This window comes from Crocodylus siamensis, chromosome 1, assembly GCF_052110815.1.
Source record: "Crocodylus siamensis isolate JL-2025a chromosome 1, ASM5211081v1, whole genome shotgun sequence".
In the NCBI taxonomy this organism is placed as follows: domain Eukaryota; kingdom Metazoa; phylum Chordata; order Crocodylia; family Crocodylidae; genus Crocodylus; species Crocodylus siamensis.
Genome location: NC_143395.1, coordinates 272,647,876 through 272,673,161, shown reverse-complemented (window position 1 = coordinate 272,673,161; position 25,286 = coordinate 272,647,876).

The following is a 25,286-nucleotide window of genomic DNA, read 5'->3' as shown; positions in this document are numbered from 1 at the left end:
TTGTAATATTGTTTTTGGTAACTTTATTATGTAGGAACCTGTTGAAAACAAAGTAGAAGTCATCTCACAAACTCAGTGAAAAGAAAAAAACATTGAGAAAGTCACTAACATTTTGCACCTTAGTATTTATGATACCCTTTATTTTTCTTTTATTAAAAAGAGTTATATAAGCACTGAAAGATCTCAGCATGAAGTGTTACAGGTTACACTTAGATCATCCTAAATCTTGGAATATGTGGTTGTTAAAGTTAAAACGTGCTGTGGGCATTTGTATATTAAGGGTTAATACTGTTTTTTGTGTGCACGGCTGTGACTTACCACTAGAAGGCTGGTGAGCAGAGGTGTGGTTAGGAGCCAGGACACCTGGGCTCTGTCCCTGTTTGGAGGTGGAGGGGAGGGGTGCTGGAAGCAGTGCATCCTAGGATGCTGAAGGACTGCAAATTGCCCATTTTACCTCTGTGGAACAGACTACCTTTCAGAGTGCACTTGGCATGAGCTAACAAGCTTTAGCATGTAGATGCTTCCATTTTAAGTGCTCTTAGTGTGGTTTAATTGTGCAGTTTAATTTCACCTTCAGAACTGGGGCTTCTTTATGCTATCTACTATACAAATATTTTGTGCATTATGAAAGAAGAAACTTACAAAGAACTCAAGGTGACAAAAGATTAGGAAAAGAATGTGAGAATAAATTAACACGATACTAAATTGGCAGATTTAATTACTGACTGCTGCAGGCCACAGCCCTGCATTCATTCCACCTCAGTCTTGGGTTTCTAGGTACCCATTCACACACTAAGGGGTTTTAAAATAATATTCCATCTCCCTCAAATGCATCCACTTGAGTTTGATACAGTAAATTCTTACAAATTCCATTTCCTTGGACTTTCCAGGCTTTTGCTTCCATAACAGGGTCCACTTCTCTCCTGAAAGAGTTTATCTTCTGTTCCTGCCCTAACAATTGGACCAGTTTGAGGGCAGTTACCCTCCAGGTCTTCTCATATTCCTAGTTTCTGGGCTCAAGTTCTTTCTTCCATTGGAACAGAGTCTTCACAGTCATTCTCCTTATGACTGTACTTTTGTTCTGGAAGGATTTCTTAGTGTACTACCTCCATTATGATGCCACCTAAGGATATTTTACTTGACTAAGCTAAAATGACATAGAGTTAAGTTTTTCTGGATACAGAGTAACAGTATCCAGGAAGTATGAATGCCCAGAAGACAGTCTGGTGAAGCCAGCAGGCACTTCTGATTCTGGGTAGCAAAGCAAGAGTAGGCCAGCTATTGTTACCTCTTATTACAGTAAGAGTAAATAGTAGCATATAAGTTGTAATAAAGAATTGATCCACATTGCAAGCCTCCAGCTATTACAGCTAATAGCTGTCCTTCACAATGGTTAATAAGCCCTTGGCCCCCCCATTCTTACACTACTGCACTTAGTTCTTTTGGAACTACCTATTATTAAAGTGGCCATATCTTGGAACACATTTGCTTAGTAGTCCCTCGTGTCTCCAGTCCCTTATATGTATATTTGATCCCTTATATCCCTTATATTTTATATTTTTCTCCACCCTGGTATTGATAGATCCTTTCCCTGAAAAAAGATGATTGTCTCTCTTTATCTTTTTATCTTTGGCTGTACATCAGAGTAGTTATATTCACCCTGTTGATGCTCCTCCTGAATCACACCTGGAGTGTGAGCAGGTACCGCAAAGCTTATAGCAGCCATTCTCTTCACTTTCTGCAAGTATCTGAGCCACATCTCTTTGGTGCACAGGATTGTCTGGGAGTCAGATACTTGTATCCAACCTGTTGTACTACATTGGATCCCTCCTACATCTGTTTCATCCCTTCTTTGTTAGCTCTCCATTTTCTCAGCTCTATTTCTGATCTGTTTTCAAGCTCTGAGGGTTGCACAACATGCTTTTGTCTTGTGGTATAAGGAGAAGTGGAGATTCTTGTGTTGTTGGTCCTTCTGCTTTAGGAGGAAGAGGAGGAAGCAGTGTAAGTGAGAAGTGTAACGTTGAGAAAGACTTGTTAGAGAATGAAGAGATAGGAGATGGAAAGAAAAAAAAGAAGACAAGTCTATAGGACATAAATTAAGCTGATTTAACTTGGGGAATGAATAATGTATTAATTCTGCATGAGGTGTTTGGAGGAAACATCAAGTTAAATAAGTTAAAGGTCAGTGCATTAACATGGATAAGTCATAGTTGGTATGTGTAGCTGCTAGATAGATCAATCCATATTTCATTTCTCAGTGTCACTGCCTATAAGATTAGTGGAAGGAATGTGCAACTAGCATCTCATTCAATGAATTATCCTGCAGGTGGTATTTCTTACATCATCAGCTGATGTTTGCAGTAAGGAGCAAGTTTTCAAGACTTGCTAACAGAGATGCCAAGTACATGAGGGCCTGAGAGCCCTGGCCCCCCTCGGGAAGAGGGCTGCCACCTGAAATGTGTAAAATTTCCTCATGTTCATCATCTTAGGCACCCCGTGGCAAAAGTAAAAAAAATTGGTGCCTATGCACACTGGGATCTACAAGTTAATTGACAATCTTAGGTATTAAATCCCTGTAGTCAGTGGCAGGGCCTAAAACTAACCATTAATCATCTTTTCTTCACAGCTGATTCATTTCCCAACTATACTGAATATTAATCTAACTTTTAAAAAGCAGTCTTTTAGGAATCACTGGCTTCACCAAGATTGAGTTTTGTTTTTTCTTGAAGAAGTCTAACATTTCTATGTTCTGCATTATGTCCAGCAAATTGCTGGGAGAAAAGGTGTGGCAGTGGTCTTTAGCTCTGAGTTGACAATTTTCCTAAAATAATCTCATATTACATTTCTTTGTGCTTACTAGAATATTGATTGCTAATTATGTTGTTTTGGAGAGAGCTCAAGTTGGAATGAAATGGCTGTCACCTGAAGGTTTTGAACTTATCTATTATAATGGTTCTTTAATTAATATTGTCACTGGGGCAGCTTGATTGTCTTTTATCCATTTGTGGCTTGAAAACTGACTTATGTCTGTGTTTCAAAGGTTGGCCAATTTAGGCGACTTATCTCTATTTTTAATATTCAACACTGTGACTAGTGCTTCTAGCAGGTTAAAGGTTGATTTCTTTAGTGGGTTTATATCTCCTTGGAATTCCCACTAGCAGTTTCTCTCTACTCAGCCTCTTTTCAGTCCTCATTACCCTTGATACGTTGGCTGTCTATGACACAGGTGATCATTTCTTTCTTGACATTTTAAATTCTGTGAGCATTTTGATGGTTTTATATAGGCCTTTTTCCTTTTTCTGCCTTCTCATCCACAGTGGAAAAACTCATCCTAGACTCCTGTCACCTACACCTTTTCCTCCCAACCCCACATCATGCTCTTGTAAACTCATGTAACTTCTTGTATTTCAGCTGCAAAATTCTAGTACCAATGCCCAAATTATTACCTGTGTTGTAGTGGTGGCAAGGAGTGAGTACAGCAACACCTATTTTGTCAGCACACGCTAGGCATTTCCAAATTGAACCTGCTAATCTCTTTTTCTCTCTGTCTGTCTCTCTCTTCAGCTCTCTCCCTCCTCCTTCTCCTCCCACCCCTACAACTTCCCCCTTTCTCAGCTGACTAGGTCACTCTCATTCCATTCTGCTTTCTGTTCATCTTCATGGCTCAGCAGAACTGTACTCTGGCATAGTTCATTGTTCTCATTTCATCCCTCATCTTTTCTTGTTCTCTGTATCTCTTCTGCTCTCTGTTTCATAAATGCTCCCCTTGTCACCTACCTCTTTTAACCTCAGACCTTTGTTCATACCATCCCTATGCTTGGAGACTCCCACCTAACAAACACCCAGTTTTCTCTAAACCCAATACATTTCATACAGTTGTTTTGCATTGGCTTTATGTTCTGCATCTTAATGGTTTGCTTCCAGAATTTTTTGTGAGTTAGTAAACTCTTCAAGACAAGGATTTTATATGATATTATAATACATCTTTTGGTTCCAACACCCAACAGATTTGTGTAGATATGGAACTAGATATTATGTTGCATTTTGGGTCTTTTAAACTGAGCACTCACAAGCTGACAGACTCCAAAATGGAGTGTCTATTTTTGATTACTTTGAGCAATGGGTCAAATTCTTCATGGCTGTAGGTAGGTTCAACCAGTGGCAATGTGTAGGGGGTGCGTGGGGGTGCTCATGCACCCCCTGAGAGCTCTGGTTCACCCCACTCGCTGTCAGTGGGATCAGCCATGGGGGGATCCCCCCTTGTTGCTGACTGGTTGGGGGCATGTGCCCCCCCGACTAAGGTGGCACTAGTTGCCCATGGGTTCAACTCCATCAACCTCAGTGAAGTTGTGCCCACTTACACCAAAACTAAACTTTACCTGGCTCTTAAATTTTGCTGTTTAGTTTCTTCTTGAAATCAAAACAAGCTTTATTCAGCTCACCATCTTTAAGCTGTTATTTTTATGCATGTTACAATGAATTGTAGATATTTAAGATGGTAAAATGGCATAGCAAATACATCAACTAATAAGAATCAGAAACAATAGTTTGTCCTCCTATCTTTTAAGCTGGCCCTTTACTAACAGTATCTCAGTACTGTGGAGAGTGAAAATAACTCCACTTTTAATAATGTCATCACTATTAGAGGTGTATTGTCAGCTTAATTTGTTTTCTCTCCTCAGCAGTGGAAATAGAATCTCACTGCTGACTCATTTGTTAGACCTGAAAAAAAGTAGTATGTTTATTTTATATATTTTTGACTGTGATAATGGTGATGTATTAAATATATTACATGTTCATCTCATTTATTGGTGCTAATATTTATACTGGAAAAACCAAGCATGTGGGCTTTCTGTGAGCTGTCCTTTGTAACTGGAAAAGGATATGGTCAAAAGTATGAATATATGAGTTTGTTGCAAGGTTTTCCTGTGGGAACACATTTTTTTCCTTTCTCATCATAAGTTGCAGAGTACTAGCTGGGCCATACGAGAGTGGCTGGTAGATTATATCCCAGGCACGCAACAATCCATTGTTCTCATCTACTCCTGTCTTTTCCTGATTTGCCCTCTATTTTCCCTCCATGCTGCAGTGCATGAAGGCTTGCAGAGCACAACTGTACTGTTAAGGGTGTATAGGCCCATCTCATCCTGCTTCTGTCCATGCCATGAAATCACTTTGGTTGCACTAACTTCAGGGCTAGTGCTTGGCCATGAAGGTAGGAGAGGACTCCCCTGGATTTTTTGGTGTTTACATTAAAGATTCTACCTTCAACTCTTAAAAATAAAGCATGCCTTCATGTACTGAAGTAATAAATTATTGGGAAGACAATTCCTGAACACATCTCCTAAGTTTTATCTTTTTCACTATCATTCTTTCTCCACACATGAAGGCAAATTTCTTAGCTGGTGGTAAATTAGTAGAGATCCATTAAAAGATATGGCCTTGCATCTGTTCCCAGTTCTCATGAGGAAAGTGGCTCAAATACATTCCAAATGTAACGGTGATGCATACATGCGGGAGATGAATAACTAAATATTTATAGCTAAGGAAAAAATACACACAAGAAATGAAAAAGGTACAAATTGTTTCATCTGTGCAGTCTTCCTGAGGATGTTTAAGTATCAGTAAATACTTTAGCTTCAGTTTATTTTTCTATACCTCTTAGAAGTTATTTAATATAAGATCTAATTTTATTACCTACTATTTGCTTGTTTGTTGTTTTTAATTAATCACCGCCACAAACGTTTGTACTTGGAACCATCCCTTACTGTTTTTTCACCCTTTTGTTAGGACGCAGCACAATGAGGTAAAAGTTCCTACTGAAGAATTTCAAGTTCTCACTGGACTGGATGAATTGTTTTTTTTATTGTTTCTTGCCCTTTCTAATCACAGACTTTGGCATGAATTGTAATTATAGGTTTGTGTGTATATATATATATATATTCTATGTAAGAAAAAACAACACAACATTCTAGAAACTGATATTACATCATTGACAAAATCTTTTATTGCCCTTTCCTCCTTGTGAGATCAGTATCCATTGTAGAATAACTCATTATAAAAAAATTGCTGACATAAGTGGCAACATTTTATTTAAATAAAAGGCACATGGGAAGATATTGCAGGAATTATTTAAAACAAAGGGCCCAATTCGCCACCCACTGAGGTCTTAGGCAAAACTCCAGCACATACCAATGGGGCCAGGACTGGAGTAAAGCTTTATTTTCCACTCAGGTATGGTGATGTTTATTCAGGTACTGATTGTCCAAAAACAGTATCTTACAAGTCCTAATCTGTTTGGTTGCAGAGAAGAAGGTGCCATCAAAGTAGCCATTTAGTGAGGATCCATATTTTCTTGTATATAACACACCACACATGGGCGACTGGTGTCTCCTGAGTCAGGGAGGGTACATGCCCTGCCCAGCAGCCAGTCAGAGGCTAGGGGGGGTCCCCTTCATGGCTGATCTTACCAACCAGGGGGCCAGTCATGCCAACCTGGAAGCACAAGCGGGGTACCTGAAAGTGCTTATGGTGTTTCTGGAAGTGCAAGTGGTGCTTCTCCTGGCACCTCCACTCCCTGGCCGGCACTTGTGGGGGACACCGGTGCTCCCACCTGCCCCCCCGGCCATCACCTAAGCGGGAAGTGCTGGCTGTCAGGGGGTGCACCAGCATTCTCATGCACCTCCTGTGTGTCACCACTGACACCATGGAATATAGACCTTGTTTTTGAAAGGCAAAATGAAGGAAAAATGGTGTTTTCTTGTAGTAAGTAACTGAGTAGGCAGCTAAGAAGCTGAGTCTGATCATTGTTTTGCTCCCTGTGAGTCCTGTGTAGATTTAACTTAGACTTCCCCATAACAAGCAAAAGCTGTCCTTAGCCTATTTCTCATTATTTCTTCAGCAGCTGTCTTTTGGGAAAACAACTATGCATTGTATGTGAGAAAACATGGTACTCAAAAGGGAAGGTCTTGCTTTCAGCAGCAAAGACTCATTCCATGGGCAGTATTGTGTAGGGTAGAAAGTACTTGATTTCTGACTATGTAAAACAGTTGTTCCTAAGCTGGAATGGGTCTGTCCCTGGAGTGACAATGTCTCCTGCTCAACTCATTCTCTGGCTCCTAACTTTTTAAGTACTAGCCACTAATGGTCAATTCTCACGGTTATCCCACCTGCCATATCTTTGAAGTTGTAATTTCATGAGGAGGGTGCCTGAAGGAGGCAGATGAGGGTTTTGGGATAGCGTCTTGTCTGAGCTGAGGCCTTTCCTGGCCTTAGCTCTCTTTAATTTAGCTGGATCCTGCTGGCCAAAGTCCACTGTACTTGTACCCTGGATTCTCAGGCCTCAGCTCCCATTGGGCACTTGCTCATTCTACGCCTATGCCCCATCCGTTTTTGCTGCCAGGCATGCAACAATCCTCCTTCTGAAACATTTGGGTTTTTCCCCCATGCAGCCCACTGGGTCCCTGATTCTGTGCTGGGTACCTGTGACAGGAGTACTACTCTCTGAGCCTCTCTGGAAGTGTGGCTCTGACCTCCTGCAATGGGCCAGCCACCTGCTCACTCTCCTGCCATGCCTTGATCTTATTTTGATTATAGATGGTTGTAATCAGTGGGAGGCTGCCCATTTCTACGCGCCCTGATGACAGGGGGCACTGCCTGTGGCTCCTTTTCCTCCCCTACACTGCAGCCCAAGCCTTGGAGATGGTGCTGGTGTGATCTGACTTGGGCCCTGTTATGTCTCGGCCCCCCTTTTGCTCTCGGGGCTCCTCGCTGCCCCTCTGCACTCTCGGGGCTAGGCCAATGCGCCCCGCAAAATACTGTGTCTTCTCTGGCACCAGGAACCCCACGCTACTGGGGAGTCCCTATGAGGCCTCCTCCAACCCCTAATAGCCTCACCCAGTCCTCCAGTAAAATAGTGAACATAAAACACAAAGCCCCTGGGCTACAACATAAAATCTAGACCATCCTGGTCAGAAGAAAACAACAGTACCTCCCTACCAGAGACAGCGAGCACACCAATCCCCTCAGCAGGACCTAGGGAATGTTCCTGCCATCCGGGTTCACCTCTTTGTGCTGGCCGAGTTCCTCCTCCCTCGGCCGCCATAGGGAAACTGCCCTCCTGGCCCCCTGCCTGGGCTTAAGAAGGGCCAAGCTCCGCCCCTTCCTGTCTCTGTGTTTACCCTGGTTGCCCTAGCAACCAGCACCTGCGCAATCCTAGTGACTGGCAGCTGAGCTTCCCTCTTTCTGCCACCAGGGGTCTCCCCCCGCCGTTCTGCTCTCAGTCGCAGGGCACCTGCAAGCTCTGCAACAGTACCCCTACAGCACCCCCTGGTCTCCAGTCTGCTCCTTATAGCCACACCCAGTCCTCCAGCATATATGTAAATCAAAACATGAGCACCCGCTTCTAAACACAAAGTTCCCGAGTCCAAGTTAACTTCACCCTGAGGTAGTTTTAACACAAAAGTTCAAGGCACTTATCTCTTGTGGATTGAAATGCAGGGGTTTTTTTACCCTTCTATGACACAGAATCCTTCCTCAGTAGGCGTTCTGTACTGGCTCTGTCCCTTCTTGGCCGACCCTAGGCTTATGAACTTCTCCTTGGGTCAGCTGGCCCTACGCCTGCCAATCGCCACCTGCATCTGGAGCAGGTAGCCATTTTCTTTCAGGCCCCCCTCATTATAAGCTTGCTCAGGGGGCTGGAGATGGCCAGCAGGCCTTGGACCCACTTGCCCTTGCAGTAATGGGGCAGGGACCCCATAACTTAAGCCCTTCCAGCACTAACACAAAAGAACTGCTTCCATCCTATTCAGTAGGATGTAATAGAAGAGGTGGGGATTGGTTACTGATTACAGAAATGAGTTTTACATTCTCAGTCCCCTACACTTCACTTGAAGTCAACTTACTTGGACAAAGTAAATTTCACCATTCTCCATATCAGTTTCTATCAAGATCATTGCTACACACAGCTATAGAATTATGAACCATTAATCAGTGAATTTAACCTAAGTGGAAAATAACACTTTAATATGTTACACAAAATCATTGGGCCAAATTCTGAAGTTCTTGGCTAAAATACTCACTGAGGTTAATCAGAATTTTCCTAACTGAGGACCTCAGAATTTTTGTTCCATTGTTAAGTTGTGTTGACAGCTACAGAGAAGCTTGAGGACAAATACTTTGACTCTTTATGAAGAGATTATGCTTTCAAAGATAAGTACAATGGAACCATATTTTTCTGATTAAAAAAAACTCTCCTAAATAAAACCCCTCTTGCTACATCTGAAACTAATACTGAATGATGTGAACCATCACCATCTTGTTATTCATATCTCCTTGTATCATAACAGTATATTGGAAAATTTCATAGGTATATATTATCCCTCAATTATAAGGTTTTATGTTATATAAATGAAAATAATCAAATCATTTAGAGAGAACTTTTTAGGCATCAGTTTTGTCCCCTTGAGCTAAAACTCTGCTGTAGAGAAGAAGGGAAAAAACTGCTCTGTAACCCTTTAAGAGGCGAAATTTTAAGTTCAAGACTAGTGCATCTGATAATGTAATCACTAATCAGCATTCATAAGCAGCTGATGTGAGGAAATTTTATCTGTCTACGCAAATTAAAGTAATATCATGTTGTGGCAGGGCACTGGGGTATGCCTGCTCCTTTAATCATGCAAGCAGTCATAGAGGAGGCTTGCGGTGGCAGAGGGGGCTGATTGGAGAGTCACCTGACCAGCGGCGGGCTGGGTTGGAGCTTTATAAGCCCAGGGCCTCATCTGGCCAGGCAGTTCAGCCCTGGGATCCTTGTAGTAAGGAGCTCCTGGCAGCAGAGTGGCAGGGCTCCTGAAGTTGTAGTGAATGGGATAAACCACTCTGCAATCCTGCAAACCAGGAGAATCTTACCTGGACAGTGAAAGACTGAATTGGCAAAGGGCCTTTATTTGTGTTACCCAACTCAAAGAGTGTTGGAGTGTTTACTAGAGTGCTAAGATACTTTGATTTTGTGCACCAGTGGTTTAGCTTAGAGTCCTGCTAAGGCTGACTCCAGGCCTACTCCAAGAACTGGTGGCCCAGGAGGGGCTGAGAGTCAGGCTCAGCAGAGAATGGAGCACAGGAGGAGGCCTATGAGCACATGTGGACACTTGTTGGGACTGTAATCAAAGATTAAGACTTGGACCAGCAGAGAAGGGCAAACAGTCAGACGAGAGGGTCCACAAGTTCAGGAGAAGCTGTGAGCTGGACCAGGGAGTGCTAGAGCCCAGAGAAGGGGTAGAAGTCAGATGAGAGGGTCTCTAAGCCCATAGAGAAGGGGCTGAATGTGGGAGCAGAGTATAAGAACCTGGAGATGGACTGTGTATGGGTCCAGGAGTTCCAAGAGCCCTGAGAGGGGACTGAGCATTCAACCAGAGAGCCCGGGAGCCCAGGAAACATCTGCGTGTGTGACCTGAGGGTCCTGGAACCTGGAGGCGGGCTGTGCAGGCAATCGGGTGTCTGAAAGCCCAGAGAGAGGGGCAAAAAGTAGTGAGGGAACCTGGAAAGGGGCTAAATAGAAAGTGCATCAGGTGACATAATGGAATGATAACATATAAAAGGTGTAGGGCATGGTGGAAGGGAGCCTTAAGGCTATGGGTGCTCTGTGCAGGCACGGGCACACTGAGAAGGCCTACTGGGACTGAAAGCTGAGTTGAGACAAGTGGGGATCCAAGAGGGATCTGGTGGTGATTTGTATTGATGTTGGCTCACTCTAAGGCCTGTGGGCAGCCTCCTTTATTTAACCTTTAAATAAGAACGAGACACGGCAGGAAAGTGATTAAGGGATGTTTACCTTAGGGACTGAGCCGGGGAGGGGCCGCCATGGCCACTCCTGTTGCGTAGACCTGCCACCCATGTGTACTATGGTAAAACAATCCATGTACATTCCAAGGTTTGGTGACAATTTCTCTCACAGGGAGTCTTGTTTGTAAAAACTGCAAAATGTTCTATATACTTGTAATAGTTTATTTTCCAGTTATAGCAGCAGCTAGACTAGACTTACCATTCATTTATATTCCCAGTTTTTGAGAGAGGACAAGAATCATTCGTGAAGCTCAAATATTTTTCAGGCAGTGAATAGTAGATATTAAAAAAATTCTTGTTTTTAGCATGTGGGTTTTTTTTATAATAAAGAGCTTGCAAAATCTAATACAGAAAGGACTAGCATAATTTTACATAGACACTAAAGCCTGAAATGCAAGGTCTGATAAATAAGGGTAAGATGGAGTTCATCTTTCATCCTACAAAGATTTTTAAATGGATTCTTATCAAGTTTGCTTCTTAATTTCACATACACTTTTGTGTAATTTTCTCAGACAAAAACATTTGGTTCTGCAGTCCAACAAAAGGCTTGATCTGAGGGACTGACCCAGGCAAACCTAATGGGTGTTTTGCTTAACTGTTAATCAAACATTAAGTTCAGGAACTGTGCCAAAAATAATAAAAAAAAAACAATAAACAAACCATTCTTCACTGTTAGTCCTAGCAGATACTAATGTTGGTAAACAAATTGAGAGAGACTTCACCTAAGGAGATGCTAGTCAAAAGAAACAAGGATGACACAGAAAGTAACTGAATAACATACAAGATAGCTTTTCAGCCAACAGTAGAGATGGATGATTTTTAAATAAATGGAAAAAAGATTAATTAAAGTGTCTACAATGTAATTGTAAAAGGTTGTATTAGTGATGCTTTATTTGATCAGATTATCAAATAAAATCTTACACCTTTATAAAGGACAGTATATTTATTGTTCAAACTCATTTTATTTCTAAAGATTGGAGAAACAAATTAACAGCTAAGATCTTCACTTTTAATTCTCTCTGGAATAGATAAACATGCATACAAACAAAAAGCTTTATATTATGCTTATGAAAGAAGTATCCACAGCAGAGAGACTGTCTGCTTTGCACAGGAGAATATCTGTAACAGTAGATGACGGACAAAGTTACAAACATGGATACCAAATCAAAGCTTTAATGGAATATTTCCAGAGCTGCTGAACTGCTTCGGAGCCACATCTCTGTATCTGACCCATAATATGTACACTCATTTGGAAGTTTGTAGAGATGATGTGCTCTTTACATGTAAACTGTGCAGACGAAAGTACAGCTAAAAGGAGCTGGACTTGACACTTTGTCTTGAGAGAATTTAATATTGGTACTAATTGCATTGTTCTAAAAATGTGTGACTTCATTACAGTTATTGTTCCTAACCCAAAACTAGTTAGATTTAGTGTCTTTCACAATTCATAGCCCCAATCCTCAGCCATCAGAGACTACATTCATACAAAAGGCTGTAATCAAAGATTCACCAGAATTAAATATGATGCTAGTATTATAATCTTCATTTCAGCACTCAGAATATAATTGCTGCAGATGGATGCATTGGCTGTGATAAACTAAAAATTATAGCGCTCAGTTTTATGAAATGAAACTCTTTGTAAAAAGTTATCTAATGTCCTCTTAAATAAAAAAAACCCTTTTTTATTTAAAACACAAAGTCAGGATTTAAATCAAGGTTAAAAGAAAGGCAATAATTCTTTAGTGCATTTCCAGCAGTAGCTTAACATTACCAACAAACTGAAGGCTGCAAAATTATGAAAATGTGACAAACATTATCCCTGGCAAAGTTACTGAGATGTAAAATGTACTTTTTACAGTTCTTACAAATCTATGTAGGCTAGAAGAGCTAACTGAAAGAAGTTATGTGGACACTTGTTGGGATTCTGCCTAAATGTGGATTTAAAAAAAGTGTGAACAAAAAGTGTTCAGCGTTTGAAAGCTGGGAGAAAAAAATCCCCCCACAATTTTTCTGTCATTTTTTTACTTTGACAGCAGGTTTAACTGCTGAAACTGTTAGGGTTTAAATTTGGTTTGGGAGTAGGCCTCATTCAGAAGCAGTGAGGAACTTTGTTACAGAAGAATTTGGTGGATTTGATCAAGTTATGCATATCTGAAAAGTACTTGTTGAGCTGTGCTCTCATGCTAAATGTTGATCTAAGATTTTTTTTTTACATGCTAGGTATATTATTATTAGGTGTACAGTGAATTTTGTAGTTGAGGGAATAGTTCCAAACTGTCCCTGCAACCCAGAAACAGAAGAAAGAAAAATGATTCTCTCCTGCATTGAGGTTAATCTTATATGGGGTCCCTGAAAGCTGGCAAAGAACTTTTTTTCAGCTATTTAGTTGGTGTAATAAAAGGTATCACATCTACCAAAGAACCTTGCCTGCCTTTATAATAGCATGTGTTTTAGCTGTCCACCAGAGCTAAATTCTGGAGCTGCTATGCATGCTCCTTTTTCCAATTTGCTCGCTTCCTATTTACACCTTACTAGATTACAGAAAAGCAGGTTTTGCAGCACTGATACTTTAGGGCAGCAAACAGAGTTCTCATAAGTTCTAATTCAGTTGCTTATGGTTTGTCCAGCATGACTTATTTTAGAACAGCTAGACTTTGTTTATGTACTGGATGGGTGTTCTTATTTTGGTTTAAGAATACTTTATTCCAAAATAGTTTACTCCATTTTGAATGTGAAATTTAATCTACTGGTAATTCAAAATAAGGCCCAGTTTTTCTGGACAAGACCAAATACATTCTGGAATAAGTATTCTGCTTTATTGATATATTCCCCTGATATAGCGGTAAGCTGTTACCAAGTCCCATCTCAGCCTTCTCATTTTTTAAGCTGAAAAGACCCAAATCCCTCAGCCTTTCCTTGTATGGTTTGCCTTGCAAGTCTCTGATCATACGGGTGGCTCTTCTCTGGACTCTCTTAAGCTTTTCCACATCCTTGTTGAAGTGCGGCACCCAAAATTGGAAGCAGTACTCCAGCTGTGGTCTCACCAATGCTCAGTAAAGGGGAAGAATCACTTCCTTGGTTTTGCTTGAGATATATCACTTGGTACATGCCAGACTATTGTTTGCCTTGCTGGCTACAGCATCACACTGACAGTTCATGTTCATATTATGGTCTATTATTATCCCTAGGTCCCTTTCATTCGTGGTGTTAGTAGGTTTGGCGCCACTGAGCCTGTAAGTATGTTGGTTTAACAGAATGGCCTCCTCATCAGGTCTTTGCTGGCTGCCCTGCTCCTGGGGTAACCACCCACCTCGCTCATCTGCCACACCTTGATGAAAAAGTTTAAGAGTTGTTACTAGGGCGGGAGGCTACCCATTACTTGCCCTGCTGAAAAGGGCCTAATAACTGCTCCAATCTCCCCATCACAGGTCCCATGCCTCACAGATGTTACTCTGGTGTTACTTCTCCAGCCTATGACTGGAGTAAGGAGGGCACACAATTGTAGCTCTTCTCTACAGCCCCAGAAGGCCACACACATGCTGCTCCTTTCTCACCGGGTCCCACTCACTCCACTGGCTCTCACCAGCCTCCTTCACACTGCCCTCTTTCAGGACCACACAAATCCTGCCTGGCCTCACCCAGCTTCAGGCTTAGCTTTCCTTGCCTCGGTCAGCCCCAGTGCAGTCCGTTGGGTGTCTCCAGCTACCCTCATCTGAGTATTGACTTAGCAATTCTACAACTATAGGACCTAGTGGACCTACTGTGGCTAAAAAGGAAAGCCTACAAAGGATGGAGGACGGGATTCACCTCCAAAGAGGATTACTCCGCGCTGGTCCGGTCCTGCAGGGACCAAACCAGGAAAGCCAAGGCTGCAACTGAACTCCAACTAGCTTCAGGCATCAAGGACAACAAAAAGTCCTTTTTCAGATATGTGGGGAGCCGGAGGAAAAGCAAGGGCAACGTTGGACCCCTGCTAAACCAGATGGGGCAACTGACAACTGACGCCCAGGAAAAAGCCAACCTATTAAATAGGTACTTTGCGTCAGTCTTTCATCAGTCACACGGGATGCCCATGCCTGCTATGGGACAGGGAAATCTGGGTGAGGGGGATCCCCTACCCTCCATCAATGCTGACCTCGTGAAGGAACACCTTGAGAAGCTGGATACCTTCAAGTCAGCCGGCCCTGACAATCTGCACCCCAGGGTACTCAAGGAGCTGGCGAGCGTCATAGCCCAGCCCCTGGCACGGATCTTTGAAAACTCCTGGCGCTCTGGTGTAGTGCCAGAAGACTGGAAGAAGGCCAATGTGGTGCCGATCTTCAAGAAAGGGAGGAGAGTGGATCCGGCTAACTACAGGCCCATTAGCCTGACTTCTATCCTGGGGAAGATCTTAGAAAAGTTTATTAAGGAGGCCATCCTTGAGGGACTGGCCCAGGCTAACATCCTAAGGGATAGCCAGCATGGGTTTGTTGCGGGTAGGTCTTGTTTGACCAATCTCATTTCCTTCTATGACCAGGTGACCTATCACCTGGACAGGGGAGAAGAGATTGATGTCATATATCTTGACTTCAAAAAAGCCTTTGATCTGGTATCCCACGATCACCTCTTGGCCAAACTGGCCAGTTGTGGCCTTGGCTCCACCACGATCCGCTGGCTGGGAAATTGGCTTCGTGGTCGGACCCAGAGGGTTGTGATTGATGGCAGTCACTTATCATGGTGCCCTGTGACCAGTGGGGTCCCTCAAGGCTCTGTCCTGGGACCCATACTGTTCAACATCTTCATTAACGATGTGGACACTGGAGTCAGGAGTGGACTGGCCAAGTTCGCCGATGACACTAAACTTTGGGGCAAAGCATTCACGCCAGAAGATAGGCGGGTGATCCAGGCTGACCTGGACAAGCTCAGCAAATGGGCAGACGAGAACCTCATGGTGTTTAACACTGATAAATGCAAGGTTCTCCACCTTGGGAGGAAAAACCTGCAGCACCCTTATAGGCTCGGCAGTGCTACGTTGGTTAGCACTACAGAAGAAAGAGACTTGGGGGGTCATCATTGACCACAAGATGAACATGAGCCTGCAATGCGATGCTGCGGCTAGTAAAGCAACCAAAATGCTGGCGTGCATCCATAGATGCTTCTTGAGCAAATCCCGGGACATCATTCTCCCCTTGTACTCGGCCTTGGTGAGGCCGCAGCTGGAGTACTGCGTCCAGTTTTGGGCTCCACAATTCAAAAAGGATGTGGAGAAGCATGAGAGAGTCCAGAGGAGAGCCACGCGCATGATCAGAGGTCAGGAAAACAGATCTTACGATGACAGGCTGAGAGCCATGGGACTCTTTAGCCTGGAAAAGCGCAGGCTCAGGGGTGATCTGATGGCCACCTATAAGTTTATCAGGGGTGACCACCAGGATCTGGGGGAACGTCTGTTCACCAGAGTGCCCCAAGGGATAACGAGGTCGAACGGTCACAAACTCCTGCAAGACCGTTTCAGGCTGGACATAAGGAAGAATTTCTTTACTGTCCGAGCCCCCAAGGTCTGGAACAGTCTGCCAGCGGAGGTGGTTCAAGCACCTACATTGAACACCTTCAAGAGTAAATTGGATGCTTATCTTGCTGGGATCCTATGACCCCAGCTGACTTCCTGCCCTTTGGGCAGGGGGCTGGGCTCGATGATCTCCTGAGGTCCCTTCCAGCCCTAATGTCTATGAAATCTATGAACTATAGGCCTATTTCACTCCTGGCCCCTTGCTGGACCACTATGCCCCCAGTGTGCCTCCTCATTTGCCCAAGCTCATGAGGCCACTCAAATCATTGCCCCTGTCTCTCATGGTCTTACTACTTATCACTCCTCTCTCACTCAGGGTCTCACTCATGCCCCCAGGCTTTCCCTTACCACCTAGGCAGAGCCCCAGGTCCCTTCTCCAGCCTGAGCTCTGCCTCAGGCTCCTTAGTGAGCCCTGGGCTCCCTCTGCTCATCAGAACACCACCAGGGATGTGAGAATGGGGTTATAAGGTGCCTCAACCCACTTTTCACTGGGGAGGTAACTGGCCTGGCATTTCCTGGGGCTCCCACACCACTAGGAGCCCCACCAGACCACTCTTCCCCAGCAGGGTGCAGTTTTACTTCTTACCCAGGACAAGGGGCCACGTCCACCCCATAGCCCCTGCCCTTACTTCGTGACTATGGCTGGAGCAGCCTCTCAGCCTGATGTTACCTCCTTCCTCCTGCAGCAAACTGCAGCCCAGCTTATATCCGTGGTTCCAAATGGCTGCTCTCCTCAGGCACCTGGCTGCTGCCTGTTTTCTGCCTTTAAAGTGGCAGGTACCAAAGGTGCCCTGCCACAGTTGGGGATTGTTTGTCCCCCAGATGGAGCACTTCACACTTCTCATTGTTGAACTTTATCTGGTTCCAATCTGCCCAACTTGCCAGCCTCTCTGGCATAAAGGGAAAAGAAGAAGCATTAAGAGTAACACTGGGGACAAGGCTGCCACCCTGTAACAGGCTGGTCTTTTAGGGCCGGGTCTCAGTGCCAGCCACCTGCCTGTTCAAGGCTAAACCACTGCCTCACTCTTCTGCCACACCTTGATGAAAGTAATATGAATGTTATTTTTAAGGTGGGAAGTTGCTCATTGCTTGACCTCCTGATAAGAGCCTAAGTACACTGTCATTGGTAGGTGTTGCAAGGTTTTGGTCCCCTCTTTGTCAGCGCATTGCACCCCAGTGACATCAGGGTGAGATCTGGTTTCAGTGCCACCTAGATGGTTCAGTCGCTGCCCCTTCTCTCCTGCCACATCTTTGATGATATAGTTGAGGAAGCAGTTCCCTGTCTGTGACCCAAAGGGGTCTTGGCCCTGGGGTGTCTTTGTGGGGCTCCAAACCTCCCCTTTACTGCACCCTTACCACATCCTCAGCCTGGGTACATGGAGCCATCCCCGGCCATTGTGTCTGAGCTCCTGGTCGGAGCCCCTATGCTCCCCGGTGGCATCCCTTGAGGCTGCTGCCCCTCAATAGGGCTCCCTTGCCCCTGTTGGCTCCCAAGGCTGCCCTCTGCCTCACCCATCTGGGTCGTCTGGCAGGCACCTGGCTCCTTCTTGGGGCAGCTGGAGTTGGAGCCTACTGGCTCTGCAGCCAACGTCTCCTAGCTGGCATTTTGCTCCTTGATGCCAGCTCAGCTGGATCCCCAGCTGCCTTTTGAGCAGGCCATGCTGCTTGGGAGTCTTTTCCCCAGTGTTGGCCGATACACAGGCTCAGGCAGCGGTGGAACTACTGAGCCTGCATTGGCGTCTCCTGCTGCCGCTTGTCCCAGCTCCTAGGATAAGTACTGGGGCATGTCAGGTGAGGGTCTGGGCAACGTTGGGGGGGGTTTTTGCCTCTCCTCCCACATACACACGCCGACCTTCCCTTACACGTGTCCCATGCCTCATGGCTGTTTTGATGTCACATCCAGTATTTCCATATTGTTAATTCCAGTATTTCTGTCACATCCCATATTATCCCATCCAATATATCTGTTTCCCCAAGTCAGTGGTTCTGGCTGTCACTAGGGCCACTTGCCTTTACCACTCTCAACTGGGCCACTATACACTTGGCCCCTCACTGGGGCCACACTCAGCCCCTCACTGTGCCGCTTTACACTCCTGGCCCCTCACTGGGCTGCTTCACTCGCTTAGCCCCTCTGGGCTATTGGGGTCTTTCACCCAGTTCTGCTCAGGTGGCCCATGTCATGCCTGGCCCCTTTCACTTTGTGGGGCTCAGATGGCTGCTGCCATGCCTGGTCCCCTGCACTGGGGTCTTTTACCTTGTGGGCTTCAAGTGGCTGCTGCCATGCCTGGCCCCTAACACTGGGGTCATTGCACCCTATAGGCTCAGGTGGCTGCCACTGTGCCTGGCCTCTACACTGGGCTCAGGCAGCCCTGATACTGGGCTTGCCTTGCTCCACTCCCTTCTAGTGATGGTAACCCCCTGTAGGCAGGGGCTTCAAGATCAGGTGAAGACTAATTGAGTAAGGATGCTAAAGATGGACATCATAACAGAGTCCCCAAATCAATGTAGGGTCCCGTTAATAATGGTGCCAAAGACAAACAGATTTATATAGCTATGTGTTGATTTCAGAAATGAAATTGGGATAGTACAGTTCAAAGCATATCCCTGCAGAGACTGAGGGGATGTAACAGACTGGCTAGGGACAGACATTCAAAAAGCCTGAGCCTGAATTGATTCAATCTTTGCAGGTTAGTCTAACCTGGCTAGGTTGAACCAGTTTGCACGTGCGCAGCCATTCCCTCTGAACTGGGAAAATGAAGGCACATGCCTACAGTGGCTCAGGCTAGAAGTGGGGGTGTGTGTGCTAGAGCAGCCCTCCCTTCCCTTCCAAATGCTGAGCTGAGGAGGGACATGGCCAGGCCCTGACAGGACACTTTGATTAGGGAGTGGTACCCCTGCCCCTCGCTGCTCCTGACCAGCAAGGGAGCCAGCATGGAGTTGATAACATAGCTGTCCTGGGACCCGAAGAAGCCGGGAAAACTTACCAGAAGGACGGGCAGAGAGGAACGCCGTGGCAAAGGGAGAACCCATGTGGCTTGTCAGCCGCATCTATGTACAGCTGTGGCCGGCAGCTGACAATGACGTCAGATGCCGGCCGGGAGATTTAAAAATGGCGGCCACCGCTTTGGAGGCGGTGGATGGCTCAGGGATCATGCGGCAGGACAGGAAAGCACTGGCAGAGGACCCCGGGGACAGAGCCTGCCGAGCTGGAGACCTGGAGGAGGAGGCGACCCTGATCGAGAGCCCGACGACATCCGATCGTGTGAGGAGTGAAAGATCGGGTGAGTGACGAAGGATCGGGATGATCCAAGAAGAGTTCGGGGACTCTGAAGTAAGTTCTGCAACGGTGGGTGCAGGACTCACTCAAGAGGGGCAGAAGACCGAGAATCCCCGGGCTGAAGGGAGATCGGGGCGGGATCGCCTCCAAGACCCAGGGACGTCGGGTCAAGGATCAGGAGTGGGACAACTGGAGGGCTACTGAGGGGGGAATCCCTTCCCCTCCCGTCCCAGGCTATTTAGGATCTGGTGGAGGGATAGCGATATAGTTAGTGATGACACAGGGGAAGAGCCGCACTGGGTGGAGGGCTTGTAGCGAGGGGTCGATAGAGGGTGCAGATTAGGCTCCGGTGTAGGTCACGGTGAGGAGGTCAACCAAAAGGTAGCAGCATAGCGGCATCCTACAGTCTGTGGGATTGAGTAAGTAAGCCGTGGGAGAAGCCGGCAGAAGCAGCGAAGCCAGATCAGAGAAGTGGAGCCCAGAGGTGGTGGGAGGCTGGGGTGTAAGGGGTGGTGAAGCCCTGTGTGCAACCGGCGGGCCAAGCCCAGGCTGCCGAGGGACCCGTGCACTAGCCCCGCCCCACTAAAGAAACACCAAGTCATGGCAGGCGAGAGCGGGGTTTGGTGATGTGAGAGAAGATCACCCACGGAGACAAACCGGTCTGGAAGGGGAATAGTAACCAACCAGGAAAACAGAGCTCCCCGGAGGGGACAAGAAGGCCCGTCGGTGACAATAGCATTTAGCGCCTCATCAAGAAAACAAAAGCCTTTCTCATTGGTTCAGCCCTTCTTAAACAACTTTTTCCAAGGAAGGAATGGAGAGACATTAGCAGGTACCCGTTGATTAGATCTAAAAGCCCCTAAGCAGACACTGTTCTGTTTGCCTTTGTTCTGTCTGCCTTACACAAACACCTCTCAGCATTAGTTAGCATACCACATGCTGGTTATGGTCTGTGCTGTGGGAGATGGGAGAGGGGAATCTCTGCTTGAGCGGGGGGGAGGGGAGGGGAGGGGCAGGGGAAAGCCAAGCAGATGCTGCAGTGCCTGCAGGTTCTGCTGTAGCACCAGCTAGGGAGCAGAGGGGAAAGACCAGCCCTGCTGTGGAGCAAAAAGCCTTGCAAAGCATTTGAGATGCTGTGGGACTGGTTTAAATTAAACCAGGAAGAAGTCTGGGGCAGACACTGCATAAACTAGTTTGCCCAAATCAGTTAAGTCTGATACTACATTCAACCAGGCTTATCTCAAACTAGTTTCAGCCATTTTCAAACTGGTTTACGTTCACTGAACTTCTGTTTTGTTACAGATTTAAACCAGTTTCTGATCACTTTAATTGGTTTATGTGTAATGTCTATCCTGAGCCACTGAAACAACTCCAGAGAGAATGGATAACAAACCAAAGGGCATTGACAGGGTTGCACTGTCTCTGTTAAGTTTCCATAGGAGACTGCATGCATCATACCCAACTAACACAGATTGGAATGAGATCTTTAAGAAGGGTGTGCTGTGTAGACAAGTCCTGAAAAGCATCTTGTGGTTAAGAACATGGTAGTGGACAAGATTGACCATAAGTCCAGTGTAGCAGTTGCTATGTTCCTATGTTTCTCTGGCCATTCTTCCTGATAATCTTTTGACAGTTTTTTTATGCTCAAGTTTTTAAACTGCCATGGTACTTTTCTGAATACTTGCTCTAGCAGTTTAGAGATCATTAGTTACCCTTAAAAGAGTTGGGGCCAGTAATTGGCAAGCAGCAGGAAGAATGATTTGGGAAGGGAAAAATAAGATGGCAACACTATGTTCTTTTTCTCCATTTCTCTATTAGTAAGACTTTTAACCTCATAGAATTGTAGACCTGCTATAGGCATCAAATTGAATATTTCACAGTTCAGAACACCAAGACAAGGGTTTCCTCTTTAAGGAAAAGTGGCTTTAAAATTCAGACTACTTTGCTGGTTCTCTGCTATAGTTTCTGGCCCAGGACTCTGTGCCAAAGATTCCAAATGCTATTAAAATTACTAGAGCACAGCCATGTCTCAGTGATTCAGGCTGTAGTGCTTAGCTACTCAGCATGATAAACAGCCTCAAGTGCCAAGCCAATATATTTATTTGTCTTTTTCATAATTATACCATTTTCATACATGAGTGAGATTTCTCAGACATTCTATTATAGTTAAGGGCATAAAACTGCTTTACCAGCATGCTGAAAGTTCTTCATTGTGCCCACAATATGATTAAACAAATCTTAGCTTCCTGTAAACATTGGTTTCAATGTCACATGTTATACAATATGTAGTTTAGCTTAACAGAAATGTCGGGGTTTAGACAATAGTCCTTTTTATTTTATTTTTTTAACATCTCTCAATACTCAAATACTGTACCAATGACATCTTTAGGTAGAGCCACATTTTAATGTGTGGTGCCATGTCATGGAAGTTTTTAAAAATAGTTTCATAGTTTCTAGGGTCGGAAGGTACCTGAGTAGATCATCTAGTCCGACCCCCTGCCATGGCAGGAAAGAATGCTGGGGTCAAACGACCCCAGCAAGATGTGCATCTAACCTCCTCTTAAACACCCCCAGGGTAGGAGCCTGCACCACTGCTCTTGGAACTTGGTTCCAGACCCTAGCCGCCCTGACCGTGAAGTAGCGCCTCCTGATATCTAACCTAAACCTACCCTCTGTCAGCTTGTGACCGTTATTCCTGGTCACTCTTGGCAGTGCTCGGGGGAACAGTGACTCCCCCAATGCCTGCTGATCCCCCCCGACTAGTTTATAGTGAAAAGTTAAAATTAATAAAAATGGTCACACGTTTTCATCAAAATTTTAAAACTGGCATTTTAAGTTGAAATGTTGCTTTTTTAGTAATAATTTAAAGAAAGGCCTTTAAAAATAGAAATTGATAGTGCTATTAAAGCTTACTGAAGCTTACAGAAAATTTCTCACTAATGTCAGTGAAGTTTGGGTCAAATCTTAAAAAAGAAGGCAGAGGACAGTTTAATAGAGTTATAGATCAGTGCAATACAGTTCAATAGAGCTGAAATATTCAGTTCCAAAAGTTCTGAGTGCTTGTAGCTCCAGCTGGAGTCAATTGGAGGTGTAGATACTCATTATTGCTGAAAGTCAGGTGCATCACAAAGCTAAGAGGTTTTTTATAATAAACTATAGACATTGGTAGATCCAAGCTCTACTAAAGCGAGGTACCCTTCAGACTATGGTGAGAGAGGATGTGTGTGAGAGGTGGCTGCAGTGGCGATGCATAGGGGGTGCACAGGAGTGCCGGTGCACCCCCTGACTGGCTGTGCTCACCACTTAGGCGATGGGCAGGGGAGGCAGGCGGAAGTGCTGGTACCTCTCCTGCGAGAGCCAGTGGGGGAGTGGGAGTGCTGCAGTGATTAGCCACCTCGCAATTGGCCATGGGGGGATCCCCTCGTTTGTGAGATTGGCTGCTGGGGGACCTCCCCCCAGTTGCTGACTGGTTGCTGGGAGGGGAGGCGGCATATGCTTCCTCTGACTAAGGTGGCACCAATTGCCCATGTGTGGCTGGAGACCCTAGACCAACAAAGCCAGGCAGGGAGCATGAAGGGTCAGGTGGGAAGACCTGGCTGTCACCTGCCTGGGGGCAGGGGAAGCCCCAAAACCTTTCCTACCCTGCTTTACCTGAGGCTGTGAGGAGCTGATCAGCAGAGACCTGGGCTTGGCTAGGGACAACAGCAGTAGTGCACATTGCTTGCTCCCTGCCACTCTCCCCCCCTGTTGTATTTCCTGCTGACTAGGAGTACTGGTGCTGCTGTTCCTTACTAAGCCCAGTTTCCTGCACAGCTGCCTTCCATAACCCGAGTGGGGTAGAAGGTCAGCTGAGGATAGCAGTGTTGTCATCAGCAGAGGGTTGCAGCTACGCTTCTGTGGATCTGCCCTTGCCTGTATAATTTAATGTGAAATTGCACTGTGGTCTATCCAGTAGAATTATACAACAAAGCATCTGAAGTATAGTTTTAAAAGCCTATGTAAGGACACAGTCCAGCATTCTATAGCACATTTTTCACGTGTAGAAATAAGCTCTTCAGCACCAGCAAAATGGAATTGCCAGTTGAAAAGCTTTGTCTATACCACTGGTACACAGGTTAAAATCTATCTTATATTAGAACAAAATCATCTCAGTAATTAGAGTACAGGGTAAGATGTTCGTATTTCCTATCATGTCATTTTCTACTTTTTAAACATTTACAGTTTATTTTAGGCATCAGAATTGATCTTTAAGTTGGTATTTGGAATACTATCCATCTACATTTAAAATATGAAAATCTCTGATATAGTCCAGCATGGAATTAATAGATACAGTAATGGATGAAATGCTACTTTTGGTAGCTGGATTGAACTTCATCTTCACAGCTGCCCTGACTTATATATGCTGGTATTTCTTGATGTCTGGGGAGGAAATGCTGTCAGGAAATGATCTCTTACCACCAGTGGCCTGAATCCTCAAGTCTTTATTTTAACTTGGACAAATTCTCTGTTCAGTCAATAGATCCTGAGTCATACTCTTTTTGATAACAGTGACAGAGTACAATTTTAGCCAGTGAAAAATAAATATTGAGACCACAAAGGGATGGGGACAGGGAGAGGCAGGGCTGTGTTTGAGAGGGCGAGAACATTAGAGCTCATTCTCGCTCCCATTCCCATCAATGGGAATTCTGCTAATTGATTTAAATGGGAGAAGAATCAACTATTATTCTGCTAAGTATCTTTCATAAAAGCTCTACTAATGGCCTTGAAAAAATAAATTATGGTTATAGCTCAAGTAGTTGATTGGGAGGAGGGATGGAGGAAGAAGGAAGATTTTAAGAGGCATAGGCAAGGACTTGTATTACACTCCAGCCACAGGACTTCAAACTTAATAACAAGACATCCTGGTTTCTGTAAAAAGCTGAACATTCTGCAGCAATTTTACCTACATTGTTGTATTTTATGGCATTACATAGGACAACAACCACTTATTTTAATATTAAACTCCATTTATTTTTACTTTGTTTCACTGTTTTCAATATTCTCAGGGATTTTTTTTAGGGTACTGGGAATCACTAAGTGCATTGAAGAAACTGTACAGGGAACAGCAGGTAGTTTAGAAGGTTGTGTGGGAAAGAAAATGGGCATTTTGGTAAAGTGGATGAAGTGGGAAACTGAGATACAGTGTATCATAAGGTTATGAAATGTATGTATTATAATAACAGGGGCCTAGTTAAGATGGTATGCATGGAATGTCATTTACTGATTTGAAGTGCTGAGCAGAGCTCTCTAAAGATTTATTAAATAGCTTTTAAAGGGCAAACAATAGATTGCCTATGTATTGTTACTATTTTCCTTGGCATGATTGATTTGGGTGTTGTAAATGCCTATCGCAAAATTGGGAGATGACATAGATATAAACTCCTATTTTTTTTCTTAAAAGCAATGAGAAATTAACCTCTTTTCTAGTAAATTCTTTTGTCATTAGCAAGAATTTAGAATGCTGTCTCTAGTCTATATAGTTTGTGCTTTATGATAATTTGGCCACAGAGATTCTGAATCACTACTCATTATTAGTGTTTACAAATTTCATTTGGCAGGTTATTTTCTAAATAGTAATTAAAGCTT